Here is a 13,810-nt window from a genome sequence, read left to right on the forward strand (position 1 = left end):
TCGGAATGACTGTCGTTATTTCTTACGAATTCTTCGTGAGTGGCCTGCTGCGCTCGCTACTATTATGTTCGCTGTCATGTCTTACCGTCTGAACTCCCTTATCCTGCAAACTTTGTTTTGAAAACTGGTTCCGTGCTCACTCGTGCACAAATGAGCGCCTCGGAAATATTACCACATGCGGTCGGTCGATATATGCGACCGGTTACTATATGAACGAAAACTTTTGCAAACACGAGTCCTGCAGCGAAGATTGTATTTTTTGCCATTTCTTTATAACATTCCGGCGTCGTCGGCTATCATATTTCTTCGGCTACTGTTCCCACGATAACCTATCAAAAACGAAATCTTTTTGTAGGCGCGTCCTAACAGCGTTTGTTAACCTACCGATCAGGCAATGTTTACTTTTTTTACTGCGTCTTGTTTTTCTATACGAACCTCTAGGCCTGCCAGAACACTCTAAAACTTGATGCATAACTATGTTTACCAAGATTCCGCTCGTCTGCGTGACAGCCAAGGCAAATGAGAATGCAGCGCTGACAGTAAAATTTGCTGTCGACATAGAGCTGAACGCTAGCAGGATGCTGTGCCCCAAGCGCAAACGCAATTAAGCGGCGTTCAATTGCTTCGAAGGCGCAACAAGGTCTTCGTGGAAATGGAGTGGCATAATAACCTGCCAAGATGTCACTGTTTCTTTTTATCTCACACGCTCTAATTATATAGCACCAATTTTCTATATCTACTTGTATTACGTTTGGTGTTCGCTAACTATAATAACCTTCATAGTTTGCAAGGCTGTTCGAATTTGATGTCTAACGCATGAAAAGAAAATTGAATAAACATAGCCTATTTTTATGTTTTACTGCCATCGGCGAGTTCAAATATGGTGCCTGTCCGTTAATGCGTAATTAGAGAGGCTCTTTTTCGTTTACGAAAGAAGAAAAAGGCTCGTACATTTGCTCTACATTTTTCACCATCTTTCATGATTTCGGCTTTTTTTTTAAGCTTAAAGGATACGGGTCACCTAATACGCTCTTGAAAGGTCACTTTGCAACGCAGTATGTGATTAATTTGCCATTTTTTACTATGCTTCTGGGGTTTCCACCTTCATTTAGAGTGCAAATTTTTACAATCCGTAAAATAAATGAAAGATAATAGTACTAGATAAAAGATAACAGTAAAAGCGTTCCACTTATGCCATTTATATACAACTGTGCAGAAAATATTTGCTCCTGTATCAAGTTGTACATACTTGTTGATCTTATTGTTTACGCTCATTAGGTGTTACAATATTCGCTGCATAGCTCGCGTGTCTAGAATGAGTAGTACTGCTTGTAAATATCACCATACTGCATAGGATAGAAAGTAAGGTAAAAAAAGACAGTTTCGAAGAGATAGTGGGCCGCGTGCTCGAACACCATTGCTTTCATCGAACACGCCCACTGCACCCACGCTCAATATTTACTGGTTATCTAAGTCGCAGCTTACAGTTCTTCCCACCTTTTCTGATTCGGGTATAACTGAAGTGGCAGATTTTGAAGAATAGCCGTCAAAACTAAACGTAAGTAAAATTCATGTTTCAGTTGTTGTATATCCCGTGGGATTATATTTTCTTTTTTAATACGTTCAGATAACTTGCATATAACGTCAGCTTACCATAACTATATAGTTTATTTATTATGTAACCCAAAATAAGTTCGCATTACGGTAATTTAATCCATCGGCGGTGCCCCCCAAAATTATTCAGGGACGTATCCCTTCAATTAGTAATAGCCCTCAGTGACGTACGCGCACGTGGATAAAAACGCACTGACACTTCGAGTGTCCAAGTTTTAGCCCCGAGGCCTCCAGAGATTTCTCCAGGCTGTCGGTTCGGTGTCGGCCGCAGGGGTTGCATTCCGATGAGGACGAAATGCGATAACGTTCTTGTACGTAGATTGAGGAGCACGTTAAGGAACCCCAGGTGAACAAAGTTAATTCAGAGTCTCCCGCTACGACGTGCCTCGTAATCACAACGTGGTTCTGGCACATACAACCCGTGAATTTAATTTTACTTTGTTCGTCTTTATTTATGAGCCAAAGCAGCCTTTTTCGTGCGCGTACGTTAAGTCAGTCGAACTCAGGGGAACATTTAATAATGAGACAGCTTTATTTGCCTACGTGTCTCGGTTTTTATGGTTGGAAAATGTCGTCTCAGAGCGCGCGATCGAGGAGTCGAATCATAAGGAGTGATCAAAGAGAGCGCCTGCCTTTCGGGCGCGCTAGGCTTGCAGGTGGCAATAGCATGGATGCCATCAAAGCCGAACGAGCATTAAAACCCAGGTATGAAGAAATAAGAACAGCCACCCTCCCGAAGCATGAAGCATTCACGAGAGACCTTGGTTCGTTTTCGATTACAAGTGGCTTTAACACCTGTTTAAAAGAGTTACCGCGCACGAAAACAAAAACAAATAAAAGCCATGCAATGCAAGAGCATGCGCGTTTTTGTGTGCTGTCGTAGAACTACGGTATCAAAAAAAAAAAAGAAACCTGCGGTATCAAAAAAAAAGAAAAAGAAAGGAAAAAAAAAGAACCCAGCAAGCTAAACGTCAAATCCCCGTAGCCTGATGACCCTGCAGTAAAGCAAAGCATAGATGCTGTAATTTCCCTTGCCTCTCAAAAGCGGAGAAATGATGTGGAGCGCGTGCGCGCGTTTTTCTTTTTTTTTTCTTTCCAGAAAGCTCCGCTTTCACGGTATGTGTTGCGAAAATTCTACCTACGTGTCAGCTTCGAGTCATTCACCTTTAATCTTCTCTGTAGATAGTGCTTCTATGTACCTTCCTTGTTACTATTCTTCCTTTTCTTTTTTTCTTTGTTTTGCGGCGACAAAACTTCGAAATTTGCACCGTAATTTTCTTTGCGACAGAACCGCATACCGAAGCCAAAGAAGAAGCATAAAAATGTAAGTGTACACTAAAACAAGTTGGGTCGTTTGCATGACCAAACACGCACACAGAACTTCCCAAGCCTTTCAACGTATTCTTCCAGCTTCCGTCATTATACGTACATCAAAACTTTCGCACATTTCGTGACGGTATGCCTCGTGCTAGGTCTGAGTTTGAGCGCGCCTATTTTCTTAGTTTATGATTACTCTTTTCATTTTTACAGCGCGTCCCGAGCAATCTCTGTGCATTGGTTCGTGTTCGCAAATATACATTGCAGAGCAAAAGGTAGTTTTTTTTTCAGTCTTTTCTATGCTATTATTTTATTTAATCTTCTTCGCAATATCACCTTGATGTTTGGCGCTTGGCGAGCGCTTTCATCGCGTCGTCTGGCTCCGTCGGGCGCTTATGAGAACGGGGCAATTTCAGGAAAGTGTGCACATGTAATCTCGGCGCCCGAAATACCTTTGCTCCCGCGCCCACAAACATTATTTTATTTTTTCCCCTTTGTTCGCTCCTTTCCTGTTGTGCATGCGTCGTGAACGTGCCTAGAAAGGCAATTTTGTGAACCTGAACTTTCTTTCTCCGAAATTTTAGCAAAAATTGAAGCGGCCTTATAGACGGCATATGCAAAGCGCTTCGTAACAAGTGAGTTAGTGGAAGTCACTACCTCGTAGTTCTCGGGAAATTCCGGCGATCGATAAGCGGCCTGATGAAATCAAGCTCTTTGTAAGTAAAAGTTTGTTGTTGACAGTGCCCACATTTTGGTCTTTCCTCGGCTCTCTGCGCTTGCAAATGATTTTCCGCGCTCTATTTCCCTCCAATATTCGTTCTGGCGTAACAGCTTTTCATGGCGCTAAAGAAGAAGCTGAAAGGACGCTGACACACTTTTTAACGTTCAACCTTTGCACATTGTGCAGTAACAAAACGTTATGCAGAACCAATGCACACGTTGGAATTTATGCGAAGTGAAGCTATAGTGAAGCGGTTAATTAATTGACGTACAGCTAACGAAGATGCGTACGATTGTGCTTACTTTCGTACTACGCCAAGCATAATCTCATGCAATGCTTGTGTTTCTCCATCAGAAAGATGGCGACCTAAGTAAATCGTGCAATGTTTATGTCTATGAACCACACCGGTGGCAAGCTATGCCGAAACGTAAACACCGTATCCGGCGATTGCGCAATGTCAGACGTCTACGCAGCAATGTTACAATGGTGACCGCGATGTATGATGCTCGTTGAGGATAAAATGGCGAATGCAGCTATATATGCACGGAGACGTACGACCAACATCTAGCCGCATTTAAGAATTAAACGCCTTTTGTCTATTAGCTGCGCATTTGCATATCGAATAATCGGCCAAGAATGGGCAGACACCCAGTGGCAGATACTCGAATGTGTGTATTGAAGAAAATCAGTGGCTCCTAGAATTAGTTCGATATAATGGGCATTTTAATTACGGCATCGGTGTGCTCTATAGAGATACCGATGTGCCGACCTTTGACGTTTTATGTAGGAATTGTCGTTAGTGCGCAGAATAGGAGGCGCATGCTTACTGGCATTATACTTTGTCGTTAGCGTATACAGCGGTTATATAAACCCTTTAGCTTGCACTCGCCTTCGGTGCACGTATATAAGCGTGCTAAATACATCTACAAATATATTCGCCGAAATACCGACCAACTCGGCGACAGCCTCGCCAAATCCGCAACGGCAGGCAAATGAAACTTTGCTTTAATATGTTAGATTGGGTTCGTCTTTACGTAAGTAAAACGACAAACGCAGCTCTGTCTGCAGCGAAGTGTTTTGTAATGTAGGCATTATTCAACAAGTACTCGGGCACCCAACATGTAAGACACCTGTTTTACTGTTTGTCCTTTTGACTTCCGTTATCATTAGTACTATTTTCGATATTGCTATGATTGTTATATTATACTGCTTTGTATATTGCGTCTCCTGCTTGGGCCATGTGGCTTGCAGTATTTCTATAAATAAAAGCAAACAATATATATATATATATATATATATATATATATATGTATGTATAACACATATCCACAGCTTCACACCGAGGTGCAACAGATATAACCATATTCAGGCGCGTGGTTACGGACAGCGCTTCATACCTAATTCTCTCCAGTGGCGAGACCGAGAATTGATGACATAGCAATGGTCACGTTATAATATGACAATTTCACTTCCTGAGGCATTTGGCATGCCAGTGATCGTCAACCGGTCCTAATTTATGCGGGGGACAAGTAAGTGCAGTTCAAATCACGGATGCGGGTGAATCGATCAGCGAGTTCTTCAGGCGCTTTTTGTGTGAAGAAAGTTTTGTGCGCAGCTTAGCCGCAATAAAGCACTTCAGTAACTGACGCACATAGATTTGAATGCGTGAACAATATATGCACTCACCACAGACATCCATATCAAACAGAATTCTGAGTGAGACATATTCTTAGAAGAGTGAAGGCCATGGGCCGTATAAAGCAAAACGTTTTCGTTCTGATTTTATTTAATTCTACTGAAGTCAAATTTATATAACGGCCAACGGAGGCATCGGGTGGTGAGCAGAAGCCTTGTTTCAATAGCCCACTCAAACGCGCTCCTCGATTATAGGAGGTAACTTTTGTTTGCTTTGAACGCATTGCCTGACCAGACACGAGGAGCACGCAGAAGTGGAGAGGGTTTCGATGAGGCCGAGCGAACGCAGTGAAACTAGATGACTGGATGAGGAGGGTGGTGCCGTCGTCGGCGATTGGTCCGCTTCCCCTGGCTTAGCTTGCTGTAGGCTGGTCGCAAATCGTGGCGGCGTGGAACAGAAGGATTAAAGACGCCACTAAACGGATCCTCAGTGTAGAAGAGTGGACAGGGCGATACGCGTCGAAAAGGCTCAACAATGTTACGTGGCCCCGCCAAAATGTTTATTATACGCAGAGAAATCTATTCTTCCCGGCAGCTCCGAATATCCAGTGCCACAGTAATTGGTGGCAGCCATATTTTGTTCCTTTCGGGACGGCGCAGTATCTGGCTATTAAAACAAAAGAAAAAAAAATGAAAGACAGAAAGAAAAGCTGTTTTGTTCTGCATATTAATGCATCTTAGTTCATACGCACGACTTTAACGTGGTGAGTTCTTGCAGTTTTGTGACGTCAGGTGACGGACAGACGAAGTGGGCGCAGCCCGAATAATTTGAGCAATAGCGGACGGCTACTGACAAAAAAGCGCGTACAACCGGAGATAATTATATTTCTTTTGTGCGGCCTAATAATGCATAATCAGTGTGTACACGTCATATTTCCGCGTCGGTATTCGTGCAGAAGTGCGCACTGGCACCGACAAAGACGACGACCGGGCTGCTCGAGATTCCGGAAGGCATAAGAGAAGAAGAAGACATTCTTGTTGTTGGCGTGCTTTCGTCCGTATTATTTAATATTTTACTAAATCACATCCCGACACATCATGACGTAGAGGTATACGTACTACGCTGATGATATCGCATTTATCTCGGTATCAAATGATATTCATAACTTATATAAAACTTAGCAATTGTATTTGAATCACATTGAAATTTGGCTAAAAGGAATACAAATGTCGCTAATTGTCAGCAAAAGTGCAATCATTGTTTTTCCCTTAACTTTTTCTATCCGAATAACACTGTCGTATGGCCGAGGAGATTATTCCGCAGGTGCAATCTTTAAAATATCTGAGAATGATTTACACAGAAAATCTTAATTGGAAGACATACATAGAATACATCGCATCTAAAGGAGCACGCGCAGTTGGTTTATACGAAGAGTCAGCAGCAATCGTTTTGGAATGCGCAGGGAGACCTTGTTGATGACTTATTGTATGTATGTCCGCCCCAATGTAGAGTTTGGATGAGTGTTATATTCTGGAGGTCCTACTTATAAATAACGCCCTCTGGTTCCTTTAGAACGCGAATCACTACGTCTATGTCTCGGCCTTCCATAATATGTAGCGAATAATATTCTTTATCATGAAACTCACCTGCCTTCTCTTCAAACTCGTTTTCCGTATACTGACAGTCCAAACGTTACTGAACATATATGCTTCTCCCCAGAGACGCTCCTTCTATATGTTTATTAGAGAACCAACTGCATTCTTTGAGAATCAATGGTCCAGACTGCATTGTCTTCAGGTAGTTTTTGTGCAGAAACTATTAGAGCCATTACAAATATCAATTCGTGATCTGGATTTTCAAAATTTCCCTACTGCGATAGTAAGCGTTGAATTCGATTATATATTTCCTAATAAAGATAAACTCTTGCCTATTCGATACCTAAAACGTTTGTTAGATGACCACCTCGAGAACCTCCAAATAAATGCAGTAATAGCCACAGATGCTTCTGTCAGTGAAAAGAAGGCAGGAGTGGGTATTTTTTCGGCATCATTAAATTGGTCTTTCTCCCTTCGACTACCCGACTCTACGTCAATATTTCAGGCGTAGTTATTAGCGATCATCCTAGCTCAGACAAGGAGTCGGTTAAGATTACTTCAACCGTAATCTTAACCGACTCCTTGTCTGTTTGCTCCGCTTTATCAGTGCCCAATTCATCTATCATTCTCCGAGAATTTCATTCATCCATCCCCCAACATTTACGCCTTATCCATCTGGTATGGGTGCCAGGGCACGTGGGGCTCACTTTAAACGAATCTGCAGACGCACTATCAGCGGCACCTCTTAACGGCCCGCTACTGAGGATCCTAAGACCTTCGGCATACGTCACTTCTGCGAGATTAAAAAAAAATTCTGTCCAAGAAGAACATGCCAAATCATGTGTACTCAATATCACCGATTTTATGCACCTTAGGTTTCCTTGGCACAGCAGATGGTGTTCAACAAGAAAATTTGAAGTGTGGTTTACTAGAATGCTCTTGCCGAATACCAAGGCCTAATTTCTATTCCCATAAGTCTGGTTTGGCAGCTTCCCCTCAATGCTTTTATTGCAATGAACTCGAAACTATGGATCATTTCTTTATAGAGTGTCGTAGGTTCACCATGCATAGAAAACGACTTCTAGAAGGTCCCCTCCGCCAACTTGGATTGACCATTACGCTACCTATCATTCTATCTCTGGGGGCGTCGGCACTAGGACACTGTAAGAGGAACGTATGTAATGCCATATTTATTTTTGTAATGGAAACAAGGAAACTGCCATGCTAATTTTTTTTCACTAGACAACAAAATATTTGCTTCAAATTTTAAGATGCTATAGCATGAAAATTAGTATTAACCATTAGAATTCATTTATTATCTCATTCTTAAGCAATAAAATCCCATTTAGGTAGCCTTCATTTTTCTTCCTACTGCCGCCCGATTCATGGCCAATCCCCCGTAGTGGGTTGTGCTATTTCTATAGGCACCAAACCAAACCAAACCAAGCCTCTCTGGTATCTTTAGGGCAAGCAAGCAAGCAAGCAAGCAAGCATTTTCTCCCGAGTACGGCGCGGTGCTTCTATGATAAAGCCCCTGAGCTTTGTGTATCGCGACACTGGTGGAGGTGCTGATTACCGTTGCCTCATGATCGGCACTCCTACGAGCAGCCCTGCATCTAGCCCCACAAGACACCCACGCGTCGAGACGCCTGTTCACCGCACGAGCCGCCGCCTGCAAGGTTTGAGCCACGAATTCAGTGTCTTGCACACATCGTCTTCATCAACGGCCTCCACCCCAGCTCCAGCAATGGCACTTCCAAGCAGCCCAACTCAGGTAACAGTTCAAAACCTTCGGATTCCCGAACCATATCACGGTGACGCTCATGAAGATGGGGTGTACTGGCGGGAGAAGTATGAACGGGTAGCGAGATCGAATCACTGTCGCCACGACCAGAAGCTTTTCAACGTCTATGTCGCCCTCGAAAAAAGTGCAAAGACGTGGTTTGAAAACCGCGAGGGAAGTCTGATGACGTGGGAGGACTTTTCGCGTCGGTTTCTCGACACATTCGAGGACAGAAATCGACGTGAAAACACACTGCGCTTTCTCGATACGCGCATCCAAAAGCCAAATGAAGGTGTCGCCTTGTTTGCTGAAGACATGGCGCGTTTCTTTCGCCGCGCAGATCCCAACATGCCGGAGGCTAAAAAGCTCAGCCATCTCATGCGTGGTGTCAAGGAGCAGCTGTTCGCTGGCCTTGTGCGCAATCCGCCGACAACAGTGGACGAGTTCATTAAAGAGGCCACAGCAATTTATTGGTTTAGTAACAGCAATCGAGCGGGCGCTGCAGAAGCGGTACCAACAGTACGATCGTCTGATTGCCGGGGCACCGAGACGAGCCGCAGCACTGGTTAGGGACGATGAAACCTGCTTGCGCCAGTTGATACGCCAGATTGGCGCGAGGAAATTGCGAAGGAGAACGCTAGGCTCTCACCATTACCGCAGGCACCACCACCGCACGAGTTCCCGGTTGCCTCCAGTCGCTGAAGTGGTACGACAGGAACTCCAACAGGTGCTTGCCCCTTCCGAGATCCGTACCTGAGCTGTCATACCAGCCGAATGCATACAGCTACGCAGACGCAGTCCGCCGTCCATCGCCGTCTGAGCCGCCGTACCAGCCGAACACGTACAGTCATACAGACGCTGTTCACCGTCCCTTGTCTTCCCTTCCGGCGCCACAATACCGTCAACAGGCCTCCTGTCGCAGCCTGGGCCCAACGGGAACCTGTCAGACGGCCCCAGCTCCGTGCGTAGGACCGATATATGGCGCACTGAAGATCGGCGACCATTGTGCTACAATTGTGGAGAACCAGGACACATCTATCGTTTCGGCCCTCATCACCCAGCTGGCTACCAGGGCGGCCCATATGCCACTACGCGTCGCCTGGCTGATGAAAACCGTGTCCCCTTCGACGACAGCCGCACTGGCCGGCAAGTGAGCTCTTCTGATCTCCGGTCGCGCTCACCGTCTCCAGCACGTTTCGCCTCGCCGAACAGCCGCATTTTTGCTGACGTCGTGAGAGGTCGATCTCCCAGCCCACGGCGGGGAAACTAAAGCAGCGACCTCAAGGGGGAAGGTTGCAAGTCCTCAAATTGCCGAAAATCCCCCCTTGTTGCCGAGAAAGGAAGACGCCGACCAAAACGTAAATAATTTCGACAAAACTGTGACTGCCGCCCTCGCTGTTACGATTGACGGGCACGAAGTGACGGCCTTAGTAGACACTGGCACGGAATTTTCAATTATGAGCGAGCCGCTGGCAGACAAACTCAAGAAAGTCAGGACAAAATGGACGGACCCTCATATTCGCAATGCTGGCGGCCAGATTATGACTCCTACAGGCAAATGTACTGCAAGGCTCACGATCGGGAACGCAGCTTTTGTCGCCACATTCGTGATTCTGCCGGAGTGCTGCAAATCACTCATTTTAGGCATGGACTTCTTAAGGGAGTATGGCGCCGTTGTCAACATAGGCGACGGCGTAGTAACGTTTTCTCCTGCTAACGACACGACCAATGGAACAGAGCGACAACGCCGCACCTTACGCATTATCGACGAGAACGACTGCATACCGCCACTGTCTTGAAGCCTTGTTTCTTTCAGTTGTGGCACACAGCTCACCGAAGAAGCGGTCGCGGAACACGCAACCGCCCTTCTCTTCCGCCAAGGAGTCGCCATCGCCCGTGGCATCGTCTCCTTAGTCGACGGGCGTACAGAGGTTCTATTGACAAATTTCACAAACGAACGTCGGTATATCAGTAAAGGCACCGCTGTCGCGTATCTCGATGAAATCGACCACACTGATGACTGTTTTGCTATGCAAGGAGATGCCAAGGCTTTTACAACGCCATGTACACCCGTCGTCGACATTGGACCGAGCTTAACACCTGCAGATCTACACAAGTTTATGGAACTGCTTGAACAGTTTAAGGACTGCTTCTCGTCTACGTCGCGAGTTGGTCAAACGCCACTGAAAAGCATCGCATCATCACGGAGGAGACAGCAAGACCCATCCGACAGAACCCGTATCGTGTAGCTCAGAAAGAACGCGAGGCAATACAGCAGCAGTTTGAAAAGATGCTACAGGATGATGTCATCCAGCCAGTCGAACAGCCCATGGGCATCACCTGTGGTGCTTGTCCAAAAAAAAAAAAGATGGTAGCTTGTGGTTCTGCATTGATTATCGCAAGCTGAATCATGTTACAAAGAAAGATGTGCATCCGCTGCCGCGGAATGACGACTCTTTAGACAGGCTACGGCATGTGCGCTACTTCTCTATGGACCTTAAGAGTGGATACTGGCAAATAGAGGTAGATGAGCGTGATCGAGAGAAGACTTCATTCGTGACACCTGATGGGCTTTATGAATTCAAGGTTCTGCCTTTCGACTTATGCTCGGCCCCAGCCACGTTTCAAACGCTCATGGATACTTATCTAGTCTGAAGTGGAAGGCATGCCTGGTGTGTCCTCGACGATGTAATTGTTTTTTCGGCCACTTTCGAAGAACATCTAACCCGGCTGCTGTCAGTTCTTCAAGCCATACGGTCCGCGGGACTCACATTTAAACTTGAAAAATGTCACTTCGGGTTTGAAGAGCTTCAGTTTCTAGGTCATGTAGTTAGTCAAGAAGGAGTTAAGCCTCACCCCGAGAAAACTGCAGCAGTCGCAAAGTTCCCTCGGCCTACGGATAAGAAGGCGGCCGGTCAGACGCTTCATGGGTCTCTGCGCTTATTACCGACAATTTATTGCCAATTTTGCGCATCTCGCCTCTCCACTCACCCGCCTCACAAAAGACGACGTTGCGTTTGTATGGGGAGAGGAGCAAGAAAGCGGCGTTCAACGAGTTACGGCAGCGTTTACAAACTCCGCCAGTACTCGCTCACTTTGACGAGGATGCGTCAACAGCGATCCACACCGATGCCAACAACGTGGGCCTTGGAGCTGTCCTTGTTCAGTGGCAGGACGGTGCCGAGAAAGTAGTTGCTTATGCAAGTCGAACATTGTCACGTGCCGAGTGCAACTACTCAACCACGGAGAAGGAATGTCTGGCCGTCGTATGGGCAGTCGTGAAGTTTCGCCCGTATTTATACGGTCGCGCCTTTCAAGTAGTAAGCGACCATCATTCGATCTGCTGGTTGACCAATATGAAAGACCCGTACGGACATTCGGCACGCTGGCGCTTACGGCTTCAAGAGTACGATATGATAGTGGTGTACAAATCGGGAAGACAGCACCTCGATGCCGACTGCCTCTCAAGATCACCTATTGAAACACCGAGTACAGATCTGCGCTCTTTAGGGATAGTTGGTGCGGCCGCCATCTCTCGGAAACAGCAAGCCGACCGAGAGCTCAACACCTTGATGGAGTTCTTGGAAGGGCGAGCTACGAAGGTGTCGAGATTATTTTCACGGAGTCTACCTTGATTCTGTTAGCGCGATGGCGTTCTCTATAGGAAGAACTTCTCCCCAACAGGGAAGAGCCACCTGCTAGTAGTTCCCGAAGTTCTCCGCCGCGAAACCTTACAAGCCTGCCACGACGAAGCCACCTCGGGCCACCTTGGTTACACGCGAACACTAGTATGATTCAAACAAAGCTACTACTGGCCTAGGCTCGCAGAAGAGGTGAAGCACTACGTGAGGACATGCCTTGAGTGTCAGCGACGCAAAGCACCACCGACTAAACCCGCTGGGCTATTGCACCCCGTTCCGGTACCGGAAGCGCCGTTTGCTCAAATTGGCATAGACCTCCTGGGCCCCTTTCCACTATCTTACAGCGGCAACAGATGGGTCATAGTCGCGACGGACTATCTAACCAGATATGCGGAAGCCAAGGCAATTCCGAGCGGCACGGCAGCTGAAGCAGCATGATTCTTTATCGAGAACATAGTCCTCAGACACGGTGCTCCAGCGATCATCATAACCGACAAAGGAGCCGCATTCACAGCTGAGCTTCTGCGCATTGTGCTCACGCTGAGCGGCACAGCCCATAGGAAGACGACGGCCTATCATCCACAAACAAATGGGCTTACCGAGCGCCTCAACAAAAATATCGCAGACATGCTTTGCATGTATATCGATGTAGAGCACAAGAACTGCGACACAATCTTACTATACGTCACATTCGCATACAATACGGCACGCCAAGAAACAACGAAAATGACACCGTTCGCTTTGGTGCATGGTCGAGAAGTCACTACAATGCTTGACGCTATGCTGCCTCATGACTGCAATGGTTAAGATGCAGATGCCGCAGATTTCACTGAACGCACCGAGGAAGCACGACAGCTCGCCCGCGTCAGGATAACTAGTCAGCAAGAACGCGACGCACGGCGCTACAACCTCCGCCACCAATTTGCCGCTTATATGCCTGGGGAAAGAGTCTAGATTAGGTCTCCCGCCCGACGCCGAGGGCTCTCGGAGAAACTTCTACGCCGGTACTTCGGACCATACAAGGTTCTACGCCGTATTAGCAACGTGACCTACGAGGTTGTTGGTGACGGTTCATGCTGCTCGAAACGCCGTCAACAGGTGCCTGAGGTAGTGCACGTAGTGCGCATGAAGCCATATCATTCCGAGTGAAGTGGACACCGCCAAGCTATCCACTACGAGTCTATCCGCCATGATTTGATCAGCATCGGGACGAAGCTCGCTCCGGAGGAAGGGCAATGCCGCGTCGGTATTCGTGCACAAGTGCGCCCTGGCGCGGACAAAGACGACGACCGGGCTTCTCGAGATTCCGGAAGGCATCAAGAGAAGAAGAAGACATTCTTGTTGTTGGCGCCTTTCTGGTATCTTCTCCCGAGTACGGCGCGGTGCTTCTATAATAAAGCCCCTGAGCTTTGTGTATCGCGACAATATCAAACAGTAGTTTTCGCGATTTTCATGACGTCGCGCGACAGACAGGCGGAGTGGGGGTGACCCGAACATTTTTTA

General features: G+C 46.6%; 1 pseudogene; it reads left to right on the plus strand.

Moving 5' to 3' along the window:
- LOC119448763 (Down syndrome cell adhesion molecule-like protein Dscam2) overlaps nt 1–13,810 on the plus strand; it is a 190,503-nt pseudogene that overhangs the window by 1,616 nt on the left and 175,077 nt on the right.

This window comes from Dermacentor silvarum, chromosome 4 (genome assembly GCF_013339745.2).
Source record: "Dermacentor silvarum isolate Dsil-2018 chromosome 4, BIME_Dsil_1.4, whole genome shotgun sequence".
Classification (NCBI taxonomy): Eukaryota; Metazoa; Arthropoda; class Arachnida; order Ixodida; family Ixodidae; genus Dermacentor; species Dermacentor silvarum.